Raw genomic sequence first — 25,758 nt, forward strand, 5'->3', positions numbered from 1 at the left:
TGGTCTGCTAGGCACTGAGACCTGGGGATAGGCCAGGCTAGATGTCTGACCTCAGTGAGAACCTAGTGACAATTGCATGTTTAGGAGACAAGGGCTGTTTCAGACTGTTAAGACGAGATTGCAATAAATCACCAAATCGATCCTAAAGCAGAAGACGGAAAATTTACTCACCAGCTGGGGGTCTGGATCCACCAGCTGGCGGGACAAGGGGTAGGCTTCAAGTCTATACCCTTTGACCCCCTCCTGGGGTTTGAGTACACCTTTTATAGTCCATATTAAAGCATAAGTGGCTGGTGCTATGATTCAAAACCATGAACAAATGTCATGAGATCTGAAATCATAAGCAGAAAAGAGAGTGGGTCAAAATGTCCCTAGTTGTGTACAAGTTAAAGAATGGTTACTAGCATCTAGACAATCAATCTCTGACAGGGTACATTGTCCAAGAAAAATGGAAACTAAACAGAGAACACTTTTACATTGTATAAGAATTGCATTTTGTGTTGCCAAACATACTACATTAAGCAACTGTTGATGGGTACAGAGGTGGGGCTTTCCCTGGGAGAAGCATTTCTTACATGATGTGGAGTCTCAGGGCAAAATGGAGTCTGTTTGGTCATTGTCCATATAGCCTGGCTCATAACCTCAGCAAGTTCAAAAACCAAAACAAACAAACATGAAGTCAAGTCATGGAGCTCATTTTTCCATGCAAAGGAGACTTGTGGATGCATTGGGGCTTTCTAGACAGGTCAGACAGGGCACTTCAGTGGCTAATGCACAGTGCGTTTGAGGGAGAGGTGGCAAGTCCCAGCCTCCATCACTTCACCCTCCCTTTCTTGACATCACTATGGTGATCCAGAATGGAAGGGTGGTTATGAATAAAATCTGGGTTCATTTCTCTTGCCATTATTTCAATGAGGTGATATGGGGAAAATGAGAAACCAGCCTCTACCTCAGAGCAAAGCCTGTCCAAGGAAGGGGGCGTGACCCTTGTCCTTGGAAAGACCCACAGAGCACTCCTAGGCACATACCCACCCTGCTGAGTTGTTTATCTACAAATAACAGGAGAGATCTGTGGAGCCAGGTGTCCCTGACTCAGTCAGGCTAGGTGAGGACCCATAGCAACCCCTAGCAATCACCAATCAGCATGAGACAGGGAAATACCTGGGATTCCAGATGACCCTCTCAGTAGTATATGGTGGCTGATACCGTGTTGGGGAACCTTGTAGTTCAGCACGTACTCCCCTCATGGCTTAAACCAATCAGCTCAAACAAATCCCCCTCTGGTACTAACCAATCACCCCTACCCAACTTGTTCCTGCCAGTGAATGTGCTAATTATTGTTAAGAGTTGTTTGATTTTCCCACAGTATGTGATGATTTGCTAAGAGATGCTATGATGTATGTGAAGTCCCTGCCTTCCCCAAAGAGTGTATAAAACTGCTGCAAACCCTGGGCTCGGGGCCTCTCAGCATCACCAATTGCTGTGTGTGCAGAGGACAGAGCTAGCTCGCAATAAACACCTCTTTGCTGCTTACATTGATCTTGGTCTCTGGTGGTTTTGGGGGGGTCCCGAATTCGAGCATAACAGAAAATACTTTCTCTGAGTTTCCTTCATTTACATTAGCTGTGAAACTGGCATTATCCCCCCATCCTTCAATGTTGTTCATATCTAAAATGGCCAGATTTAGCAATTAAAAATATAGGATACCCAGTTAAATCTGAATTTCAAATAGAAACAATTGTTTTTATTATAAATTTATTTTTAGGACATCCAGATAACTTGATGGCTTTATAATATAAATATGTTCCAAGTATGCAGGGGATATACTTACACTAAAATATAACTTACTGTTTATCTGAAATTCAAATTTAACCAGTGTCCTTTATTTTTTCCTGCCAATGCTAGTCATGACAATTAAATGCGTGAGAAACTATAGCATAAAGAAGTAACCAAAGTGACTTTCTAGGTACTTCTGTTACAGTTTGGATCTTAATTGTCTTCCAGAGGTCCATGTCCTAAAGACTTGTCACCAACCTGTGGCACTGTTGGGAGGTGGTGGAACCTTTAGAAGGTAGGGCCTAGTGGAAGGAAGTTAGGTCATGAGAGTGTACCCATGAGGGGATATTGGGACTTTAGCCCCTTTCTCTCTCTCTGCTTCCTGGTGATGCTGCCTATTGTTTTTGTTTGTTGATTTTTAAAAATTTGTGTTTGCAACCTGTCATGTTGCTCACGACTAAAACACTCAGGGCCATTCCAGGGGAACTGGACTGCGCGAAATAACCACACAAGAGACAGAGATATCTTTTTCTTTGGGGGATGCTATGATGGCTCCTTTGACCTTAAGGGTCCGCAGAAAGAGAGAGCAAGTGTGTGCTGACCCCTTTTATTGAGGAGAAGCCATTCAAATGAGGCAAGGGATCCGGTTTCAGGGGGCTGAGTCTAGCTTCATGATGTCTGCTATCAGCAGGTTGACTGACATCTAGGAAGGCCACACCCAAGGGCAGAGTAAGAGAAGGGAACACACAAAGGGTGTTTCCATGGGACATTCTATTCCAAAAAGGGCAAGGGGTAATATCACAAAGGAACAGGTGAACATAGCTCGACCCAGGGGGCTGCAGGAAGGCACATCTATGCATGAAGACACATTTGGTTGCATTATTTCTACCCTCAAGATCAGGGCTACTGTCTTCAGCTACTTAAAAGCAGCCAGATCACCGGAGTGACCTCAAACCAATCAGGAGAGGAAAAACGCTGGTCACACGATGTGGTGGCCTTCCACAGCAACCTAGGGCCTCACATACGTTAGCCAAGTGCTCTACCACCGAGCTATCCCAGGCCTGGATGCTATACTATGAGCAACCTTCTCTCCCACATACTCCTGTCATGATATACTATGTTGTCACAGTCCTAAAGCAATAGGACCAAGTGTCTATGAGCTGAAATCTCTGAAACTGTGAGTCAACATTCCCCAAAAGCTCCACATATACTCAGGTTCTCAAGGACAGTGAAAGAGGGAGAGGAGAAGAGGGTAATGTATTTTGATGGAGGCAACACTTGCCCTGGCTTTAAGGCACAAGTGTGAGAAAGCAGCAGCATAGAGCCTCAGGCAGTCATGGCAGATGAGTGAAAAAGTGGAAGTACCACCATAAGGCCTGGACATTTATCCCGGGATCACTGGAGAACCACTTTCTCCCAGAAAGGTGATTTGATCATATTTGGGATTTGGAGAGGTAGCCCTGGCAATGGTGAGGGGTTGGATAGAGGTTGTGGTACAAGGGAGGGGAGAAGAGGGGCCTAGAATAGGTGAAGGGCTTGGGCCAGGTCCATGGCAGTGAATAGAGAGGAAGAGATGGATCTAAGAGACATTTCAGATGGTGAATAACAGGGTTTCATGAGGAGTTGAAAATGGAGAGAGAGGAATAAAAGTCCATGCAAAAGGGAAAATCCCCAAATAGTGTTTAATTGAAAATGTTCAGAGGTAGAGGAAGGCCATAGGAGAAAGCAGCACCATGGAAACCTGAGGAAGAAAGACTGAAGGGAAAATGATGCACATTCTCACACACAGCAGAGAGGTCCAGGAAGAGGAAGGGGCGATGAATTCTACAGACTTTGATAGTTATAATGGAGCTCCCTTGTGACATTTGCATAGACAGTCTTAGAAACACCGGAACCAAGTAGGAGAGAAGGGAAGGTAGTCTACTCTTTCAAGAAAGTGACATGAGAAGAGAAAGAAATCACTTGAGGGAGAAGCATGGTCCATAGAAAGTTTTTAGTTTGTTTTTTTAGTATGTGCAGGACACAAGCAATCTATTTACAAGGGCTAAGCATATAGTAGAGATGATTGACAGAGAAGCATGAGAAGCTAAGCAAGTGAGCAAGATACCTGGGAAGGCAGAGACGAGAGCATGAATAACACAGGTGAAAACTAAAAAGAATAATTATTTCCTGTACAATAGGAAGAATATAGAATTAGTCAAGATGGGTGTTACAGTTTGAATACGAGGTGTCTCCCAAAAGATCCTGTGTTAATGGAGGAATGTACAAAAAGAAAATGATTGGGTTGTGAGAGCTGTAACCTTGTAAAGGTACGGGGAAACATTGGAGGGAGAGACCACCCAAGAGACTGACTCCATGCAATTGGCAAAAGGGGATTTATTAGGGATCCATTCCAGTGCGCTGGGACTCTGTGCTCACTCAAGAAGGGAGAGCAGCCCAGAGCCCCGAGCAGAGGTTCAAACAGAGCTTAAGTACACTTTTTGGGGAGGGCGGGAGGCTTTGCATACATCAGAACAAATCATCATGAGGTGCGGGAAAATTGAACAACAACTCTGAGACGTGATTGGCACATTCATTGGTGGGAACAGATAGGGCGGGGGTGATTGGTCATTCCTAAGGGGGGGGGTACACATTCAAACTGATTGGTTCGGGCCCTGTGACGGGCCCTGTGACGAACTGCACAGGGCCCTAGGCTAAATGGCCAGTAGGGCGTTGTTTTAACTATCTCAGAATCTGGGTGTAACAGAGGAACTCAATAATACCTAATCTTTTACATTTAAGCTTTCCAGCTTAGAAACTTTACCCTTTCAACCTAACCAGTCCATCCTAGTTTGAACAGACTGACTGGGTGGTAACTGTGGGCAGGAGGGGCATGGCGGGAGGAGGTAGCAAGTCCCAGCCTCCATCACTTCTCTGTACACTGGAAGGGTTCATCTTCTCGGTGGCTCCTTCCCCTTCTGTCTCTGCTTCCTGGCTGCCAAGAAGTGAGTGCTCCTCTGCCACACCTATCCTCCATGATGCTCTGCCTCACCTAACTCCAGAGCAATGGAGTCGTGACCATGATCTGAACATCTGAAACCAGGGTTCTCTTCTAAGTTGTGTGTGTCAGGTATTTTGGTCCCAGCAATATAAAGCCGACCAACACAATGGAGGTGAGGGCAGAGATAACAGAGAAAAGAAGCTGATGGTTTTCATGATTGGATGGTTTCTATTTTCTTTGGGAGTTAGAGATCAACTGAGGGATTGAGGGAGGCGTCAAAAGATGATAGGTCTTTCCAAGTCAATAAACAACTAATGGAAGAAAGAGTGACAGAAGTAAAGGCATATAAAGTTGTGGTAGAAAAGAGAATAAGAACATTTTTAAAAATTTAATTATGATAAAATACTGTATTTTGCTTCTCCAGAGAAAGAGAAAAATAATTGAATAGAGTATGTGTGTGTGTGTGTGTGTGTGTGTGTGTGTGTGTGTGGTGTGAGAAAGAGAGAGAAAGAAAAGGGGAGGGAGGGGGGAGAGATAGAGAGAAAGATACTTATTATGAGGAATTGGCTCACATGATTATAGAGCAAAGAAGTCTCATGATCTGCTATCTTCAAGATGGAGACACAGGATAACTGGTGTTGTAATTCCGAAGTCTAAGTCCAAAGGCCTGAGAACCAGGGGAGTTGATGATGTAAATTCCAATTCAAGGGATGTCTCAGCTCAGGAAGACAGAAAGAAAGCGGGCAATTCCTCCTTTCTCTGCCTTTTGTTCTTTTCAGGCCTTCAATAGATAGGACAATGCCCAGCCACATGGGAGAGGGCTGTGTACTTGACCTAGTCCACTGATTGAAATGCTAATCTCATCTGAAAACACCCTCACAGACGCCCAGAAATAATGTTTAATATGGACACCCTGTGGCCAGTTAAAACAACACATGAAACTTACACAAATACACGTATTACAAATTGCCATCTTGACTTAAAGATCTTGAAGGAATATATAAGGGTTGTGTCCTGGTATGTGTTCCTGTAATGGAATGCAAGATTCTTAAAGCTGATGTAAGGAATTATTGAACTCAGTGGAGGAGAGAATGTTTGAAGAAGAACAAGGAAGTAAAAAGGGCAGGGTGGAGCCAAGATTATACAAATCTATCTTCTAGCCTGGGAGGGAAGCCAGCATCAGGGGCACAAACTTCAGGTCTCTGTTAGGGGAGGAGATGGCGACATTTAAGAGTTAGCTATGTTTCTAGGGTGGTTTATTGGAAATTAATTGTTGCTTAAGAATATAAATAGGAATACTTAAAGGAAAATTAAGTAGGAGCAGAATAGATAGTAAATATGTGGAAACTAGCAGACAACGAGGAGCCTATGTGAGAAATTAGGTTAACCAGATAGGAAGTGTTATGAGCCATAACTCCAGTCAAGGAATGGGGGAGGCTGGGTGTTGAGAGCTTGGCATGAATGGAACTAACTAGGCTCCTGTTCCAACTGCTATCAGGTTGCTTTTTGGCTCTGAAAACTCTCCATTTATTCCTAGACAGAGCTACGCACCCTTTGGGAATCAGGGACATAATGTACTAGTGTGTGTTGTAGATTGTGCTTTGGTGGCCTTGGTATTTTACTGAGACCATGGTGGTTTAAAAGATGGAGGAAGGGTGTTGTTTGGAAATTAAAGCAACTTAACTCAACTAGGAATTAACTGTACCTCAATTAACTTCTTGGTTGTGAGGAAGAAAGAAATTAAAACAGTCATGGGCACTAAGAAAATTTTTTTTCTTTTAAAATCTTATTTTATATTGAGAAATCAAAACTGTAATGTATAGGATACAATGTGGTGCTTTGATACATGTTTACATAGTGGAATTATCAAATCAGGCAAATTAACATACTGATCTCTCATTCTTTTTATTGTTTATGGTGAGAATGTTTAAAATCTACTCTTTCAGCACAATTTACCTGTTGGTGGACATTTAAGTTATTGTAAAGCCCCACTTCACCTTTTATATTATTGTTGTCATATTTTATATCTATTTATACTGTGTCTTCATTAATGAATTATTACAATCATAGTTATAGTCCTCTTAGTGGGGTCTTTTGAAGACCAAGAGATGTAAGTTTTGATTCTGTTTACTCTGTCAATTTTTCCTTTCATGGATTATGTTTTTTAGTGTCTAGTCTAAGAACTTTTTGCCTAGTGCTACATACCAAAGATTTTCTCTTCTTTTCTAAAAATAAATTTCTTATAGTTTTATACTTTACACTTAAGTAAGTGTCCCATATGGATATAATTTTTGAATTATCCAAGGTTGGAACTTAGGTTAAGATTTACTTTTTTTTTTTTTTTTGCCTGTGGATGGGTTCAATACTCTGTTTCCACAGAAAAAGAACTTCTTCACTCTTTCAGAAGCTTGTTTGGATAAAATGGCCTGACAACCTTTTATTTTAAACTTCCTTTGAAAATGAAAACTTGTTCCAACATGGAGTCTAAACAAGTATTGTTCCAGTTAGAAAAACTGTTCACAAATGACTGGTTTCAAAAGCATCCTTTGATGTTAAGACACTGATATTGAATAGCTATCTCTGATCTCACAGATATTCAAAATCTAGTAAAATCATCTTACCCTTTTTTTAAACAAAAGAAATATAGGCTTGTTTCTTTCCTATTATTTTTGAGCCACCTTTTCTTTTATTATATAAAATTTTTCTCTTATCCACAAAAGGGAAATTTGTTTTTGAATTTCCGTCTGCCTATATATGAGATTGTTTATAAACACTAGCTTGAAAATTAGTCACTTTAAATTTTTAATCTTTTTATCCCTTATCTTAAAATATCAAAATAAGAATATGTGAGGAAAAGAAACAAGTGTACAGATGAATGTATTTAATAATCATTCTTTTTTCAACTTTAAAAATTGAGATAAAATTCAGTTACAACATTTATACAATTCAGTAGTTTTTATAATGTATTCACAAGGCCATACAATGATCACTTCTATCTAATTCCAAAATATTCTTATTACTTCATAAAACAAACAAACAAAAAGCACAAACTCATTCACAGTCACTTACCATTCACTTTCCTCTGAGTAAGTCCCTAAGGATTTACTTATTTTAGATATTTCATAGAAATAGAATTTTACAAAATGTGACTTTTATGGTTGGCTCCTTTTGCATTTTGACATATTCTTCACAAATGAAGCACAACTTCTCATTCCTATGGCTATACATGATGCAGAGTTACACCAGTAGTGTAATCATACATGTATATAGGGTAATAATGTCCATCTCATTCCACTGTCCTTCCTATCCCCACACACTCTCCCTCTTCTCACTCCCCTCTGTACAAGCCAAAGTTCCTTCATTCTTCCCTACCCACCCTCCCACTCTGCCCATTATGGATCACCTTCTGCTTATCAAGTAAAACATTGGCCTTTGGGTTTTGGGGTTACGCTTATTTTGTTTAACATGATATTCTCCAGCTCTATATATCTACCTGCAAATGCCATAATTTCATTCTTCTTTAAGGCTGAATAATATTCCATTGTGTATGTGTACCACATTTTCTTTATCCATTCCTCTGTTGAAGGGCATCTAGGTTGGTTCCATTGTTTAGCTATTGTGAATTGAGCTGCTATAAACATTGGTGTGGCTCACTGTGGTATGCTGTTAAATCAGGTTTTAATAATTTTTTCATTGAGTTGTAACAATTCTTTGTATATTCTGGATACTAGACTCTTATTTGATACATGATTTGAAAATATTTTTCTCTTATTCTATCAGTGGTGGTTTTACATTTTTTTACTTTTTTGTTTTTGTTTTTTGTGGTGCTGGGGATCAAACCCAGGACCTCATACATGCTAAGTAACCATTCTATCACTGAGCTACATCCATAGTCCAGTAGTTTTATTTTCTTGATACTGTCTAGTGATGCACAAAAGTTTTTAATTTTGCTGAAGTTCAATTTATCTACTTTCTCTTTCATTGCTTGGATTCCTAATGTTATATGAAAGAATCCATTATCAAATATAAAAATTTTTAAGGAGAAACCTCAATAAAATCTTATTTCTTTCTTATTAGTACCAGTAACTGTCATAGCAGTACTTTAATGAAACTATGGATCTTTCAAAAACATTGTTATGGGCTGAATTTTTTCACCCACCACCTTCAATTCATGTCTGGAAAACAACTCAAATCCTAACTCAAAAACTAACTCAAACCCTAGTTCCAGCCCCTTTCCCCCAATATCTCAGAATGTGGCTATGTTTGGAGTTTGGCCTCTAAGGAGCAATTAAGTTAAAATGAGACCTTTAGCATTGGTCTTAACTCATTGGTATTCTTATAAAAAGAGGAAGTTAATACAGTGATATACAGGAAAAAGGCCACATAAAAATATTGTGAGAAAGTGGTCACCTGCAAGCCACAGAGAAATAGGCTCTCAGAAGAAATCAGATTTGCAGCCACCTTGATCTTGGACATCAGCCTCCAGGTAATTTAATTTTGTTGTTTAAGCTGTCATTCTGTGGTATTTTATTATGGCAGCCCTAGAACACTAAGGCATATATACTGGAATTTGTATCCCAGTTCACTTGGAGATAATTGAAATATTGGTAATGAAGTGGCACCTCCTTTCTCAACTGAAAAATCTTAACTGGGCCTCTCCAGAAATCTTCACCATGGCTGATTTTAGGACTGTCAGCAAAAGAGTCTCTGTAAAAGAGTCCAGTGTAGATAAACTTCCTATTTTCATGTCACCCTGTTTACTTGGCCACTGGCCAAAAAGATACCAGCACTCCAGGTGCTGGACACCCCTTATTAGTTTTCACTAACGTATCCAGTATAGTACTTTGAAGAAATGTGCAGACAAGGCCTCTGGCCTTGATCTGGGCTTCACAGAGATGTCTACATTTTTAAGATAAGTTACAAATGGGCTCCATGGTAACAGCTGGCAGGGGGAGGAAAGAAAGGGGAGAAGAAGCTCTCCCCTTCTCAGGTGTTGTCCTTGAAGAGTTAACTTGCCCAGAACAGTGAAAGAAAAAGCTGCTTTTATGTGAACTTCTGCAGACTGTGAACTTCTGGGCCCCTCCCCTTACATGCTGGGTATAAAACTCTGAAACTCCCTGAACTTGGGGCTCAGGGGATTGATTGATTACAGCAAAGGCTGTACCCTCTGAACCTGGCTACAGCCAAATAAAACTGTTTCCTGCTATCTTCGGTGCCTTACCTCATTTGTCCCTACAACAGTAATACCAAAGTACACATTAATTCTTTTGAGTGATAATGACCTACTGAATCAATTTTCTTCTCTCCACCCACCCCTACAAGGTTTGGGAAGTGACCAAAATTTCTCTTTCATTTCAAAATTTTCTGTCTGGACTTTGGATATTTTTGGACTATAGCTTCTGACGTGGATGTAAACTGTGTGAGGTGGAACTAACTCAATCTAAGCAAATAATCTTTGACTTTGTAAAATAAATTGTAATAAGTAAATTGTTTTAGTCAGCTTTTTCACTGCTGTGGCTAAAAGGACCCATCCAGATCCAGAATAACTGTAGAGGAGGAAAAGTCTATTTAAGGGCTCATGGTTTCAGAGGTTTTAGTCCGTAGAAGGCTGGCTCCAATCCTTGAGACTCAAGATAAGGCTCAACATTACGGTGAAAGAGTGTTGCAGAGGAGGAAGCAGCTCATATCATGATCAGGAAGCAGAGAGACTCCACTCTCCAAAAACAAAATATATACCCCATAGCCACACCCCCAACGAACCACTCCTTCCAAACATATCCCACCTACCTCCAGTTACCACTCAGTTAATCTTATTAGGGATTAATTCACTGATTAGGTTAAAGTATAACCCAATCATTTCTCCTCTGAACCTTCTTGCATTGTCTCACACGTGAACTTTTGGGGGACACCTCACATCCAAACCATAACATAAATAAAATGAATTTGTCAAATCGACTCTGCTAAGATAAATCCCCATGTATGTCTTTATGTTATCTACAATGTGCTAAGCATACATCTTTCTAATTTCTAGGGTAACAAATAAAATTATATGAACATAACTTGCATAGGAATAAAATGGAATGATAAAATATTAACCAAAAATGTCAGAAAAAGAAACATAGGAGATGAAGGATAATTTTAAATTTCCATAAATATTATAAATTTAAAATCAGACTGTAAGCAGTTACATTATCTATAGTCTGATTAAATGTTTCAGTTAAGACATAAATTGTCAGACTGAATTAACTAAACTCAGTTGTATACCACTTACAAAAAAAATCATATGAAACCACATAGATGCACACGGGTAGAAAAGGAAATGGATGGAAAAGTTATGCTACAATGATATTAAATAATATAAGCTAGTTTACCTATATTAATATCAGAAAAAATAGATCCTAAAGTAAAAAATATTACTAAAAAAAATTTCACTTTAAAGAGTGACATTAAAATGACAGTATGGAGCTACAAGCCCCCACCTACCAGCAGAAACAATAACAACAACAACAAAAGCAGAAACTGTCAAAACCAACCTTGCCAGACCTCTGGAAAATAACAACAAAGAAAATACTGAATAAAGAAAAAGACAATTTAAAAAGAGTCAGAAAAATAGAGTAGTTATGTTAGCCCTTGCCACACTTCTCCCTGGCTCAGTGGCAATCTTGGAGACTGCAGCTCATGTTACCACAGTGAGACCTCAGTCTCTGCTTCTGAGATAGCAAAGCAGACCGCCTTCACTATTATATAGTTCTGTTTTAACATGTCTGGGGGCTACTTGAAGGACTGATGAAGGGCTTTTCTCTGTTTTGCCTAATTTGAAACTTATGTAGGCTAGAGAAAGAGCAGGCATTGCTCAAAAATAATAAATGTTGGGCTGGGCTTGTGGCTCAGTGGTATAGCACTTGCCTAGCACACGTGAGGCACTGGGTTCAATCCTCAGCACCACATAAAATAAATAAAATAAAGGTATTGTGTCATCTATAATTAAAAAAAAAAAAGATGTCAAGCAAACAACCTGCAGCCGCCTAGTACAAGATTGTGATTGAGACATATGATAGACCACCAATGGCTTGGGAGGAAAAGTCAGAGAGAATTTCTTTGGTAAATTAGGACATTCAAAAGTCTGTATGTATACAGAGAAACTTAAAAAGACACACATATGACAATGAATCAAAGAGCTTTCTGCTGTCATGTATAACTGATTAGAAAAAAATAAATTTAAAAAATTAACTCAAAAGAAAGAAAGAAAGAGACACACATATGCCCAGGACAAGATTCATACTCAGAAAAGACTGAAAAGACCTGGAGCTGTGGCTGAGTGTTGAAGGAGTATCCCAGTAGAGAGCCGGTTTTGAGAGACTGGAATTTTTTGTTGACATCTTTAGCTCCTGGAAATTGAAGAATTCTCTATCAAAACACTAGCTGAACACAGCTAAGTGGTATAAACCTCAGTGGCCACATATCATGACAATGAATACAGTCTCTAAAAAAAATTGGGAAAAGTTACTAAATAAAAGGACTATTACATATTTAAACAATTAAAAAAAGGCAAACTCTGAAGAAGGGAAAGAGTTGTTTGATTTCCATAGTTACCCATTACAATGTTCAAATATTCTATTATCAACAACAACAAAAATCATAAGGCAAAAAATACTTTTTTAAAATACCTTTTTAAGTGGAAAACATGACTCATTCAAATGAATAACATAAATTGATAAAAATTGTCCATGAGGGAGCTCAGATATTGAACTTACTAGATGAGGTTTTGTTAAAAAAAAAAACAAACTGTTATGCATGTTCAAAAAGCTAAAGGAAAACAAGGACAAACAAATCAGAAAAACAACAGATTAATGGAATAAAACTATCAATAAAAATATGAAATTTTTAAATCGCCTTTTTCTTTATTCAGTATTTTCTTTTTTGTCATTTTCTCAAGCCATTGGTGGTCTATCATATTTCTCAATCACAATCTTGAACTAGGCAGCTGCAGGTTGTTTGCTTGACACAATACCATCCCAGAAGATCAAGAACAAATCAAGGATGCCCATTTTTGTCACCTCTATTCAACAAAATATTGGAAGTTCTAGCCAGAAAAATGGGGAAGAAATTTAAAAATTCAAATTAGAAAGGAAGAAGCAAAATTGTCTCTTTTCACAGATGACATGATTTTTGTATAAGAATCTCTTAGAATTCTTCAGAAAAACTGTTATATCTAATAAGCAAATTTAGAGTTGCAGAATACCAAATCAACACCCAGAAATCAGTTGTGTTTCTATAAACTAATAATGAATAAGCCAAAAAAAACCTTATGAAATCAATTCATTTACAATAGCAAGAAGAATAAGATACTTAGGAATCAATCTTGCTAATGAGACAAAAACTTGTACTCTAAAATTACAAAACATTGCTGAGAGAAAGTAAAGAAAACATAGCTAAATGAAAAGATTGGAAGGCAATGCTCATGGACTGGAAGACAATATTGTTAAAATGTTAACACTACCTGGAGTGATTTACAGATTCAATGTTGTCCCTATTAAAACTCCAATGTTTTTTTTTTTTCTTTTTAGAAATAGAAAAACTCATCCTCAAATTCACTTGAAACCTCAAGGTAGCCTGAATAGCTGAAATAACCTTGAGAAAGAATAAAGTTGGAGGATATTCACCTCAAAACTTACTAAAACAACAGGAATCAAACAGCGTAAGACTGGCATAAAGACAGGGATATAGGCCAAATGAATAGAAGAAAGAGCCCAGAAATAAACTCATATATACAGTTAAATGATTTTCAACAAAGGGACTAAGACCATTCGATGTAGAAAGGACAGTCTTTTCAATGAATTGTACTGGGAAAACTAGATATCTGTAAAAGAATGAAGTTGGTCCTTAACCTTAAACCACATACAAAAAATAACTCAGTATGGATCAAAGATCTAAATGTAAGAACTGAAACCATAAAACACAATAGAAGAAAACATAGGAGAAAAGCTTCAGGTCATTGGATTTGGCAATGATCTCTTGGATATGACACCGAAAGCATAGGCAACAAAAGGAGAAATTGTATACTTACATTTATTGCAGCATTATTTTCAATAACCAAGAGGTGGAACCCTAAGTGTCCATCAGTGGGTAGATGAATGAACAAACAAATTGTGGTATATTTATGCAATGGAATATTATTCAGCTTTAGAAAGGAAGAAAATTCTGACACATGCTACAATATGAATGAACCTTGAGGACATTATGCTCTGTGAAATAAGCCAATTACAAAGGACCAATTTTGTATGACTCTGGTACCTAGAATAGACAAACTCAAAAAGACAGAAAGTAGAAAGGTTGCCAGGCACCAACGTGAGGGAAAATGGGGAGTTAATGTTTAAAAGGTACAGCGTTTCAGTTTAGAAAGATAAAAATGTTCTGCAGATGAATGGTGATGACGGCTGTATGTGAAAGTGCCCAGTGCTACAAAACTATGCATTCAAAAGCATTTAAAATGATAAATTTAATGATTTCTTGTGTATATGTTGTCCCAATAAAAATAGATCAACACCTTAAATATAAGAGCTAAAATAAAGAAAGAAAAAACAAAACTGCACAGTTAATTCCTTCTGACTTCACTTTGGCAATTGATTGTTAGCTATGACACCAGAAGCATGAGCAGAAAAACTTAAAAGTAGATAAATGGGACATCATCAAAAATAATAAAAAAAAACTTTTCTGCACCAAAGGGCACTATTTAAAAAGTGAACAAAACAACTGCTATGATTTGGATAGGGAGAGTGTATCTCTCCAAGTTTCATATGTGTGGTTTTGCTTCCTAGTCTAGTGATGTTAAGAGGAGGAAGGACCTTTAGGAGGTGGTGCCTATTGGGAAGCCCTGGGGGCACTGCCCACAAAAGGATTCAGTAGTTCTTGCTGGTCAGTTCTTGCACTTGATCTTGGCCAAAAGACTGAGAAGTGATGCCCGCTAGTTGTTGCCAAGAGATTTTTTAAAAGCCAGATTGGCCTTTCACCATGCTCTGGCTTCCTGTCTTGCCATGTGATCTCACTGTCTCACACTTGTACCATGCTGCCTTCACCATGAGGTGATGCAGCCAAGGGTGCTCTGCCAAATAGCAGCAAGCTATTTGGATTTTTAGCCTCTAAAACTGTGAGCTAAATAAGCTCGTTTTATTTATAAAATTCCCAGCCTCAGATATTTTCTTAAAGCAACAAAAATGGATTATCATAGCAGCCAATAAAATGGGAAAAATTAATAAGTCTTATCTCATAAAGTTTCAATATACAGAAATTGGTATATGTATTTATATATACTGACTAAAGTAATTGGGTATCCACGGTGACACAAAGAAAGAGAGGAAAGAAGGAAGAAAAGGAGGAAGGGAGAAGGGAGAGAAGGGGAAGGATCCTTGATTAAATCTTTCACTTTATTCAGAAATTAACTCAAAATGAAAAATGAATTTAAATGTAAAATATTAAAAAACTAAGAGTTTTAGGGGCAAAAAAGGAAAAAAATATTTAGGATCTAGAAACTGAATAGTTTTTGACCACACACCAAAATATTATTCATAAGAAGAGGAAAATTCAATAAATAGGACTTGATAAAAATTTTGAATTTTTAATCTGGAAAAGACCCTTATTATAAAGTTGAAAATTCTGGGAGTATATTTCAATAGTAGATGGCATATGCATTGCAAGGCCCTGGGTTTAATTGCCAGCACCACAAACAAAAGTATAATTAATTAATTAATTAAATGACAGCATGAAAAGACAAGTACAGACTGGATAAAAATATTTATAAATAACATCTAACAGTTAGTTATGAGTAGAATATATGAAGGGGATGGATACATAGCTCAGTGTTAGTGTTTGCCTAGCATGTGTGAGGCTCTGGATTGGATTCCCAGCACCAAAAAAGAAAAGAGAAGCAAACAACAACAACAACAACAACAAAAAATCTCAAAATTTAATACTAAAAAAAAAAAAAGCCAAAAAACCAATCCTATGAGGAAGTAAACAAAGAGATATTTTCCCAAAGAGTATTTACAGAGGGCAAATGAATGTGAAAGACTTGGAACATCTCTGATTATAAAGGAAATGGAAATCTGGACTGTAATGACATTGCTATATTCGTATAACAATAGCCATATTAAATTGATAATACTGAATGCTTGTGAAGGTGTGGAAAAACTAGATTTCTCATACATTGCTGGTTAAGAATGAAACATGGAACAACCACCCTGGAAAGTAGCTGGACAGTTTCTTGGAAAATTAAGCATATAGTTAGCATACAACTCAGCAATCACAACTCCTGGGCAATTTTTATTTCAGAGAGATAAATGAGTATATACAGCAGTTTCATTTGTATATCCCTAAACATGAACTGTCTCTGAATGGGTGAATGGTTAAACAAACTGTACTACTCCTGTACCATGAAATTCTACAGGAATAAACTTATGATACACACAGTTTAGATGTGTATCATGACTGCCCTGGTGAATGGCATAATCCAATTTCAAAAGGTCCTCATATGTTATCTGATCCCATTTATACAACATTTTTGAATTGACAAAGTTATAGAGATAAAAAACACACTAGTGTAAAACAAATGCCAAATGTTTTCTCTGATATAAGGAGGCTGACTCAGAGTGGGGTAGGGAGGGGGAGCATGGGAAGAATAGAGGAATTCTAGATAGGGCAGAGGGGTGGGAGGGCAAGGGAGCCGGCAGCGGGTTAGCAATGATGGTGGAATGTGATGAACATCATTATCCAAAGTACATGTATGAAGACATGAATTGGTGTGAACATACTTTATATACAGAGATATGAAATATTGTGTTCTGTATGTGTAATAGAATTGTAATGCATTCCACCGTCATGTAGTTAAAAATTAAAATCAATTAAAGAAAAACACACTAGTGGTTGTGAGGGAGTTAGGGATGGTGGGGGAAAGAAGCAAAATGGGTGATTATCAGAGGGTGGAGGACACACATTCTTTGTGGTGATACAATAGTTCTTGATTGCAGTTGTGGTTATGCAAATGAATATACAATGTACATTCTTGGTAAAAGGTTGTGTGTTTCAATGACAGTTTCCTGGTGTTACTATAGTTAAGTGTAACCACTGTGGACCTGCAAGGACAGGTCTGTACTACTTTTACAAATTCCTGTGTCTATTTCAGACTAAAGAGTTTCAAAAGAAAGGTTATACCATAACCTAAAAGGTTGACAATACTTAAATCTGTATAAACCAATAATTTTGCCTCTAAGACAATAACAGAATAAAAGTTCTAGGTCCAGAGGTTTCTCTGGTTAACTCTAGCAAATAATTCAGGGAACAAATAATACCTATTTTACTCAAACTAAAAGAAAATAGAAAAGTAGGAAACTCTGTCCTATCCTTGCTTGGTATGAAGATAGTATAACCTTGAGAGCAAACTCTCACAAGGGATATTACTAGAAATAGGAATTTTAGGACAATATAGTTTTGAGCATAAATGAAAAGACCTAAATAATATGTTAGAAAACCAAATCCAACAATATATAAAGCAGATAATACATCATGACCCAAATCCAACCATTACAAATTGATAATTGGTCTTCTTTCTTTTCGTGGGCCTCTTCATTTCTGCCCCTTTCTCCTTTCTTCTTCCCAAGGCTTAGAGAAATGTGCTTACAATTTCTACCACCTGGGGTCTGTTCTAGATTTCTATTCACATGATTAGTATTTATTATCTTTTGTGTGTTTAGCACATAGAAACCCTTGGAAATCAGGAAGACATTCACAGAGAACCTAATAGAAGATAAGAAGTTTAAAACAACAACAACAAAACAGAGATAGGACTGAAAACTAAGCATGGATCAAGATTAAGACGGAAGGTAGAGTCAATGCAGACAAGTCTGTCAGAGTTATGGGACTGTTCTCTCATGTCTGTAAGGCTCCCATCTGCCATTGACACTGCCTTACTCAGGCAGGGGCTCATAGAACTGTAGCCTGTGCTGTATAAGACAGACCTGAACAAATCATCATGGGTATCATAGAGTCATGTGGAAGATGAAGTTAGTCAATTGTCATGGTTGCAAGAAAGGAATTGAGACTGAGAAAGATAATGAGTGAATATTAGGAAGGTGACCTAAAAAGTGACCTAAAAGGAAATGTTTATGTTTATAATTTACATTTAGAATTTACTTCCCTTTCAAGTTTCAGATTTTATGCAACTGATGGTCCAGTCATTTGTGCATCTTAATTTCTAGTGTATCCCTTTTCAAGAACAATTTAAATCAGTTTGCAGCTCAAGACATGAGTATAATATTAACAGACTTATCATTAGAAAAATTAGAGCCAAGGTGAAATGGCAATAAGCATTAACCTTTAAGATGATCATGATGGAGTATGACCTGGGCTCTGGGCACAGCCAGCCAGAACATGACAGGTTATTTCCTCTGTGTGTATTCCCATGGACCTCACTTAAAAACAACACAATGAACCTGTTGTCTCCCTTTTATCTGTAGTGGGAAAGGATTTAAGGTAAATAAGGTCTCTTTCTGAACTTACTTTTTAAAGTAACTTTGAGAATTGCCCTGCTTGGTCTACTTTATATGAATTGTAATTCATTCTGCTGTCATATATAACAAATTACAATAAAAAATAAATTAATTTTTAAAAAAGAGTCAGGAACTATTCCCTAGAGCATTAGCCACATATGTCACTCACTCTAGATTCAAATCTGGGCATTTGTCCATAGACTCAAACATACTAGAAGCTGGTGTTTTTTTGGCTTCTTTTTATTTTTCTCACTCACTTAGTTGTATATCATAAAGACTGAATGGCAACAAAGTGTTTTAAAGGTCTTTATTAAAATGTTAATGTACGTGAAGGATTATGAACTTATGTTTGTAGAGTACATCTTTCTATTGCTAAAAATATAAGCACTCCAGAACTGAAAATAAAAAGGTCCTAATAATAGTACTAGTATTAGGAGGAGGAGGAAGAAGAGTATTTGGAGAAATAAAGTCTTTCTCACTCTATTGCTCTGGCCTTTGTTTCAGTTGTCTTACAAACCATGGACAGGGGATGATGACATACAGAAGGCTCATCTGATACCAAGACTAACTTTTGATACTCCATGGTGACATATTCTTTCCCTGAACATTTCAGACTTTTAGGCTAAATCGCTGATAAGAACTCAATGCTGATCATTTCCCCTCACTTATACATATGCCATACTGCTATATAGTGGTTTGAGCATAAATGTGGGAGTCAGAGCGATCTAGGTTTGATTCCTGACCCATCCCCTATTAATGATGTGGCCTTAGGCATTACTTAATTCATATATCTATTTTGTTTTGATTTCCTATTGCTGCTGTAATCAATTACCACAAACTTGGTGAGTTAGCACACAGATTTTTTTTTTTTTCAGTTTAAGAGATTAGAAGCTGGAACCTGGGTCCTATAGAGCTAAGGTTAGTGCCAGCAGGGTTGCATTCCTTCTGGAGGCCCTAGGAGATTATCTGTTTTAGCTTTTCCAGCTTCAGGAGGTCACCTGCATTCCTTGGCTTGTGGCCTCCTTTCTTCTTCAAAGCCAGCTATCGCATCACTCCAACCTGTTTCTACCTTCAGGTCTTCTCTGTTGACTTGCCCATTTCTCTTTTATGATGACGCTTGTGATCACATTAGAACCACCTGGGTAATCCTGGTAAAGCTCCCTGTTCACGATTTTTAATTTAATTGTATCTGCAAAGTCCCTTTTGTCATATAAAGTAACATATTTATACCCCAGATCTGCACCAACATTAAGAAATACTACTGCTTTAAAAAGGTGAATTAGGGTTGGAGGTGTAGCTCAGTGAAAAAAGCACATGCTTAGAATGCACAAGGCCCTGGCTTCAATCTCCAGTGCCAAAAAAACAACAGAAAAAGAAACAACATAAATAAATAAATCGGCATGTAAAAACATGAGTTAATTGTACAAATCTAAATAGCATCTTAACTTTTTAAACTGCCCCAAACTAGAATATGCTGAATGCTAAGAGGAATATATAGTACTAGGTTTGCCTAACCAAGACAAATTTCTTTTTATGCATTATCAGCTTAAAATCTTATGGTTAAGTCATTGTAAAACGATATGGGCAGCCTGTCCCTGAAACACTGCACTCTGGCAGTCTGAGGCATTCCTCTCTCCAAAATACATGTTAAGGCAGGCTTGAGCTGGCTTGGACTATGCTAACCTTCTTGCTTGAATGTGTTCCTTTGCTACTTCTACCCTTGACACACTTCCTTTGGTCTTGAGACTCCAGCCACATGAATCTTCTCAGGGTTTCCTCAAAAATCTTTGACCATTCTCTTCCCTCCACTTGGAAGATACTTTGCCTGGCAACACCTAATCATTCTTCAGATCTCAGCCTAAATGTGCTGTCTTCAGAGAGTCTTCCTTTACCACCACATACAAATATGCACTAAAATCACATTTCATTTATTTAATAAAACAATAAATATTTAAATTTTAACTTGTTATATTTCATTTGCTTTGGTGTCTGTCTCCCCATCTAGCCGATGAGCTCCATGAGACTCGACATCAGATCATTCTTGTCTTCTACTTTCTCTTGCACTTAGTTCCATGACTGGCAACAGTAAATATTGTTGAATGATTGGATGAAAAAAAAAAAGAAGATAAACAAAATGTACTGATTTATTACAGTACTTAACCAGGACACAAACTTTTTTTATGAGTTGTAGACGTTCATCTGGAATTACTAACATGCTTCATGATTGAATGTCATTTCTAAAGTCTACCTATGTTTCATTTAGCCCAAGTAATTTGACTCATTGATTTTGCATGTTCTGAAAACACTTCTGCTGCTGTAAAATACTACTCCTTTGAGTACTCAAAATTCAGTGTTTCCAAATGGCTAATGCAGTGTTTATCTGATTCAGGTGTCAGGTGCTAGGCTTCAGGCTGTTGTTATTGCTGTCCCAATATATTTTCTCACATGTAGCTACATGTGTACTATCTGGGCAAAGTCTGCATGTGGATACATAGCATAAAGCACACATTCTGACCGGCTGTCTATCTGGGTTCAGCTTTGTGCAATTTTAGAAATAATCTGGAGCTGCCTTGAAACTCAGCTCAGCCAGTGTGTGACCTAGAGGCAAATTACATCATTTGTCATCTCAATCACAAAATGAGGAAATAAGTATCATATTAACCTGTTATCTCACTTCCTAGAATTACTAACCAAACTGGGAGTTTAGATCAGTGGTATAGCACTTGCCTAGCATGTGTAAGGCCCTGGGGTTTGACCTCCGGATCCCCTGAAAAAAATTATCTTACATAATGATCAACAAAAATTTGATGAACTCCAAAGCATTTAATTTTTAAATAGGAAATAGGAAGAGACCATTTGTAAGGCCTCTTGTAGGGCTAACATAGTTCCAGAATAGCTTTTGAAGTTCTCATGTACTCCTATCTTTTCCAGGTAAATACTGTTTCCATATTTGTTCATGGGATCACATTCTACTCTACAATGAGAAACTACATAGTTGTAAGTCACTTGTGTAAGTCTAACACTACACAAGCCGGAGCCTGGCATCTCCACTTTTGGCCTCATGATTTCTACATGCAATTCAGTAGCCTTTCTCATGATTTATTGAGTCCTTCAAGCTGTCTTTATTTAATTTTTTTCTAGTTCACAGCCAAAGTTGTTTTTCGAACATATAGCTACTTTGCCTATGTTTCCATTTGTACATCTCTGCCCCTTCCTTAGCTGGGCATCCTCTTCTATTTTTCTCTACCTGTCAAAGTCCCACTCAGATTCCCAATTTCTAGGCCTAGTACTGGATATTTTCTATCACTTTAGTTTTGCTATTCTTTTTTTTTTTTTTTGGTGGGGGGCAGCTACTGGAGATTGAAGTTAGGCATGCTGAATCACATAGCTTGCCCCCTTTATTTATTATTTATTTTGAGATAGGCCTCACACAGTTGCTTAGGGCCTTGCTAAATTGCTGAGGGTAGTCTTGAACTTGTGATCCTCCTGCCTCAGCCTCTTGAGTTGCTGAGATTACTGGCATGTGCTACTGTGCCTAGTTCTTACTTACTTAGCATTCTTAATAGGAGTTCTGTAGATACTTAGGTCCTGTGATTTCCTTATTTGTTTTGCATTTGATAAAGAGACAGATTCTTCTGCCCCAAGCCTCCCTCTGACTCTCCCTCTGTGGCAAGATTGGGAATAATATTTCATATAAACATTCCAGGTATTCTGATAGAAGTTGCAGTCTATGCTTAGAGTCATACAGAGGATTTAAATGAATGAGCTTTAGGGAATCTGTGATCCTCCAGAAAATTTTTACACTTTTCTCTTTATATATGTATATTTGTATTTTTCTTTGCTAAGGGGGAAGTTTCATAACTAGCAGATTATTAAAGGAGTTTGTGAAACAGTTTTGTAACAAAGAAACACATTATACTATTAAATATTTAACATTTATATATTTATTTATAAGTGGATATATATTTGTATTTGTTTATAATTACATATATTTGGATTTTTTGAATAAAATAAATCTTCTTTAATTGAGGAATAAAATCTGAACTTAATATTTTTTTTTTTTTTAAGAGAGAGTGAGAGAGGAGAGAGAGAGAGAGAGAATTTTTAATATTTATTTTCTAGTTCTCGGCGGACACAACATCTTTGTTGGTATGTGGTGCTGAGGATCGAACCTGGGCCGCACGCATGCCAGGCGAGCGCGCTACCGCTTGAGCCACATCCCCAGCCCTGAACTTAATATTGAGAGTCTAATATATGGGCTTTACTATATAGACACTTAGATATACCCCCTCCCCCCAATAAATAAATAAATAAATAAATAAATAAAAGAGGAAGGCAAAACTTTCAAATTGATTAAGGACAGTCAAGATGCACATGCACACAAACAAACATACGTATATATCTAGATTGCACAGTTTATTTCAAGTTCTGGAATTCCAGAGATTTAACATAATAAGATAGGTAACACATATATATTCTGCTGGAGAAAAGGGTGGTCCTAAAATTCTGTCATTTTCACTTTTACACAAAAAACACAAGATTAGTATCTTAGTTTTGGTCCCACCTGTCATTTTCTGATTATATATTTTTCAATAAATTGTTTAGGGGCTGGGGATGTGGCTCAAGCGGTAGCGCGCTCGCCTGGCATGCGTGCGGCCCGGGTTCGATCCTCAGCACCACATACCAACAAAGATGTTGTGTCCGCCGAGAACTAAAAAAAAAAAAAAAAATAAATATTAAAAAAAAAAAATTCTCTCTCTCTCTCTCTCTCCTCTCACTCTCTCTCCTCTCTCACTCTCTCTTAAAAAAAAAATAAATTGTTTAATATTTCTGGGCTTCTGATAACTGACTTCTTATAGGAATAATGGCACACAATCTTTCTGAAACCAAGACACAGGCTCGTATGATGTTCAAACCCCCCAATATACCTATGGATACAAATATATATTTGTACACACAGGTATATATGCATATATGCATACATATATAAATATGTGTGCATAAGATTTTTTTGTTAGACCACTGGAAAATGCATAAGAGTGTAAATAAATTAAAACATTCCATATTCTTACATTACATAAATAACAGCTTTTATCCATTATTTTTTTGTTCACATGTAAAAATTCAAGCAACACTTATTTTCGCTCGGCATTTTCTTAGTGACATGCAACGTGTGTCTGATAAAATGGTTCTATGATGGTTAATCTGGATTGTCATCTTGGTTGGATTGAGAGGTGATTGAGATTAGAGAATTGAGGGTACTTCCAGAAATGATTGACCTGTGGGACAGCAAATTGGAGTAGGAAACCTGTCCTGAGTGCCAGGCAGCAGAGTCCAATAGGCTGGGGCCTAGTGGAACAAAAGGTGGAAGAAAGAGGAAGCTGACTTAGTTGCAAGTTTGATTGTTCTCAATAAGGTGCTTCAATCACTGTTGCAATTGTCTGAGGACCTTGGGCTCCAGCTCCTTCACTCTTCTAAAGTGGTCTTTGGCCACAGGCTCCCCAGGGAGTTTCCAGGCCCTTGGACTGGGGCTGTATCATTGATCCTTCTTCTTAGGTTCCATCTTCTTGCAATGAGCAGCTACTATTTCCTCTAGCTCTGCAGACTGCAGATGACCATTATGAGACTATCTAACTTCTGATCCTGTAAGCCAATCTAATAAATCCCCTTTTTGTAATCTCCTGTTGATTCTGTTCCTCTGGAGAACCCTGACTAAAAAAGACATATAAGCTCTTCATAGCACATACCTGTAGCTGCAGCTACTTTCACAGCTATTTGGGAGGTTGAGGCAGGAGGATCACTTGAGCCTGGCAGTTGGGGACAGCCTGTGCAACATAGCATGACCCTGTCTCTTTAAAAATAAAATAAAATGATACATGCCTTCTGTTGGATTTTTATTCAAAAGCAAGCATTATTTCAAAAGATAGCATTAAATTGAGGTGAATTATATAAGTAATGAAAAGATACATTAAATAATATGCATATTTGCATAAGCTAAATACCAAATGTACTTTGTACAGAAGTTATACACTTATGCAGTAAATATTTCTTACAATATGCATGCTTCTATAAAATATAACAAATAACACCTTAGGGCTATCACCTTCTAGAGCTGTCTTGTCCATAAAAACAGAAAACTGGAAAATTCCTGATTGACTCATTGATTTGTATCTATATTCAATATGTTGTTGGTCAAGGATTTGTGTTCAGTAAGTACTTATTTATATGGCCTTTTAACCCACATACCTTATCACACAACAGTTTCTATGAGACAACAACAACAAAAAGGAAGTGACCTTGTGCTCACCAAAGCAGAGTCCAAAGTACTTGGACTGTTGTTGACAAGTAAACTATACTTTTAGGCAGCCAGTGTTAACAAGTATATCAGTAACTGTCCCAGAAGCCAGCTTCAGTCGAGAAGGGAGGTTCCACCTCGCAGGACACATCACCACAATGAACTCTGCTTTGGGACACCTTGTAAAACTCATTTGAGTTTCTTAAAATTACAGAATAGACAGAGACTTTGGAGAACAATGCAGGATCATATGACTGTGACAGAACCGGGTTTCTAGACCTCCCCATAAGTCTCCTGATTTTGTTACCCTGCCTCATCCCACACAAACTGAAATACAATAGTCCTGCTATAAGATCTTGAGGGTTTTCTGAAGTCTGTTAACAATGGTTCATTTCAACTCAAGCATATTAAAGTTTCATCTGCAAAATTCTATCTGGAAAAAAACGAGAGCACTAAAGTATGAATAGTTTTGTGTACAAAGATAAGTCTCAGAACCCAGAGAAATCCCTGAAATAGCTCAGGGATTCTCCATACTTTACATGAAATGTATTTACCTCATAAAAGCAAGAGTTGCTTTATTGTTGAATAAAATGTTGAATAAAAGTTGATATATAATTGTGTAAATACTAAGATAATATCTTAAGCTTATTTAATGATCTTAGTATTTCAAGATTATCTTATTTTTATTGAATTAAGAATAAGTCATTTAATGCTTTGCTATAAAAACTTCATAACGTTGTCAAATTTCATTTCTCAGAACAGGCACTATTTTTCTTTTAGTGTGCAATTAAACAGAATGCTTCCTTGGAAACACTTTGTACCACATGATAAACATAAGCATTAAGTACATACTATTTAAGCTCATTCATGAAACTCATTCTCCAGGGGCTAAGGCTGTAGCTCAGTGGTAAAGCTCTTGCCTCGCATGTGTGAGGCACTGGGTTCAATCCTCAGCACCACATAAAAATAAATAAACATACCGTGTGTTCATCTAAAACTACATAAATATTTTAAAAAACCCTCATTCTCCAAAATATGGAAAAAGGCATGTTTCAGTGTTTTTCATTTCTTGAAGAGTGGCAATGATATAGAAGTACACACCCATACCCTGGAAAGATTGCTACTGAAGAAAGTCATTCGTTAAAAGAATCGGAGTCATTGCTTCT

This window comes from Urocitellus parryii, chromosome 3 (assembly GCF_045843805.1).
Source record: "Urocitellus parryii isolate mUroPar1 chromosome 3, mUroPar1.hap1, whole genome shotgun sequence".
Taxonomy (NCBI): Eukaryota; Metazoa; Chordata; class Mammalia; order Rodentia; family Sciuridae; genus Urocitellus; species Urocitellus parryii.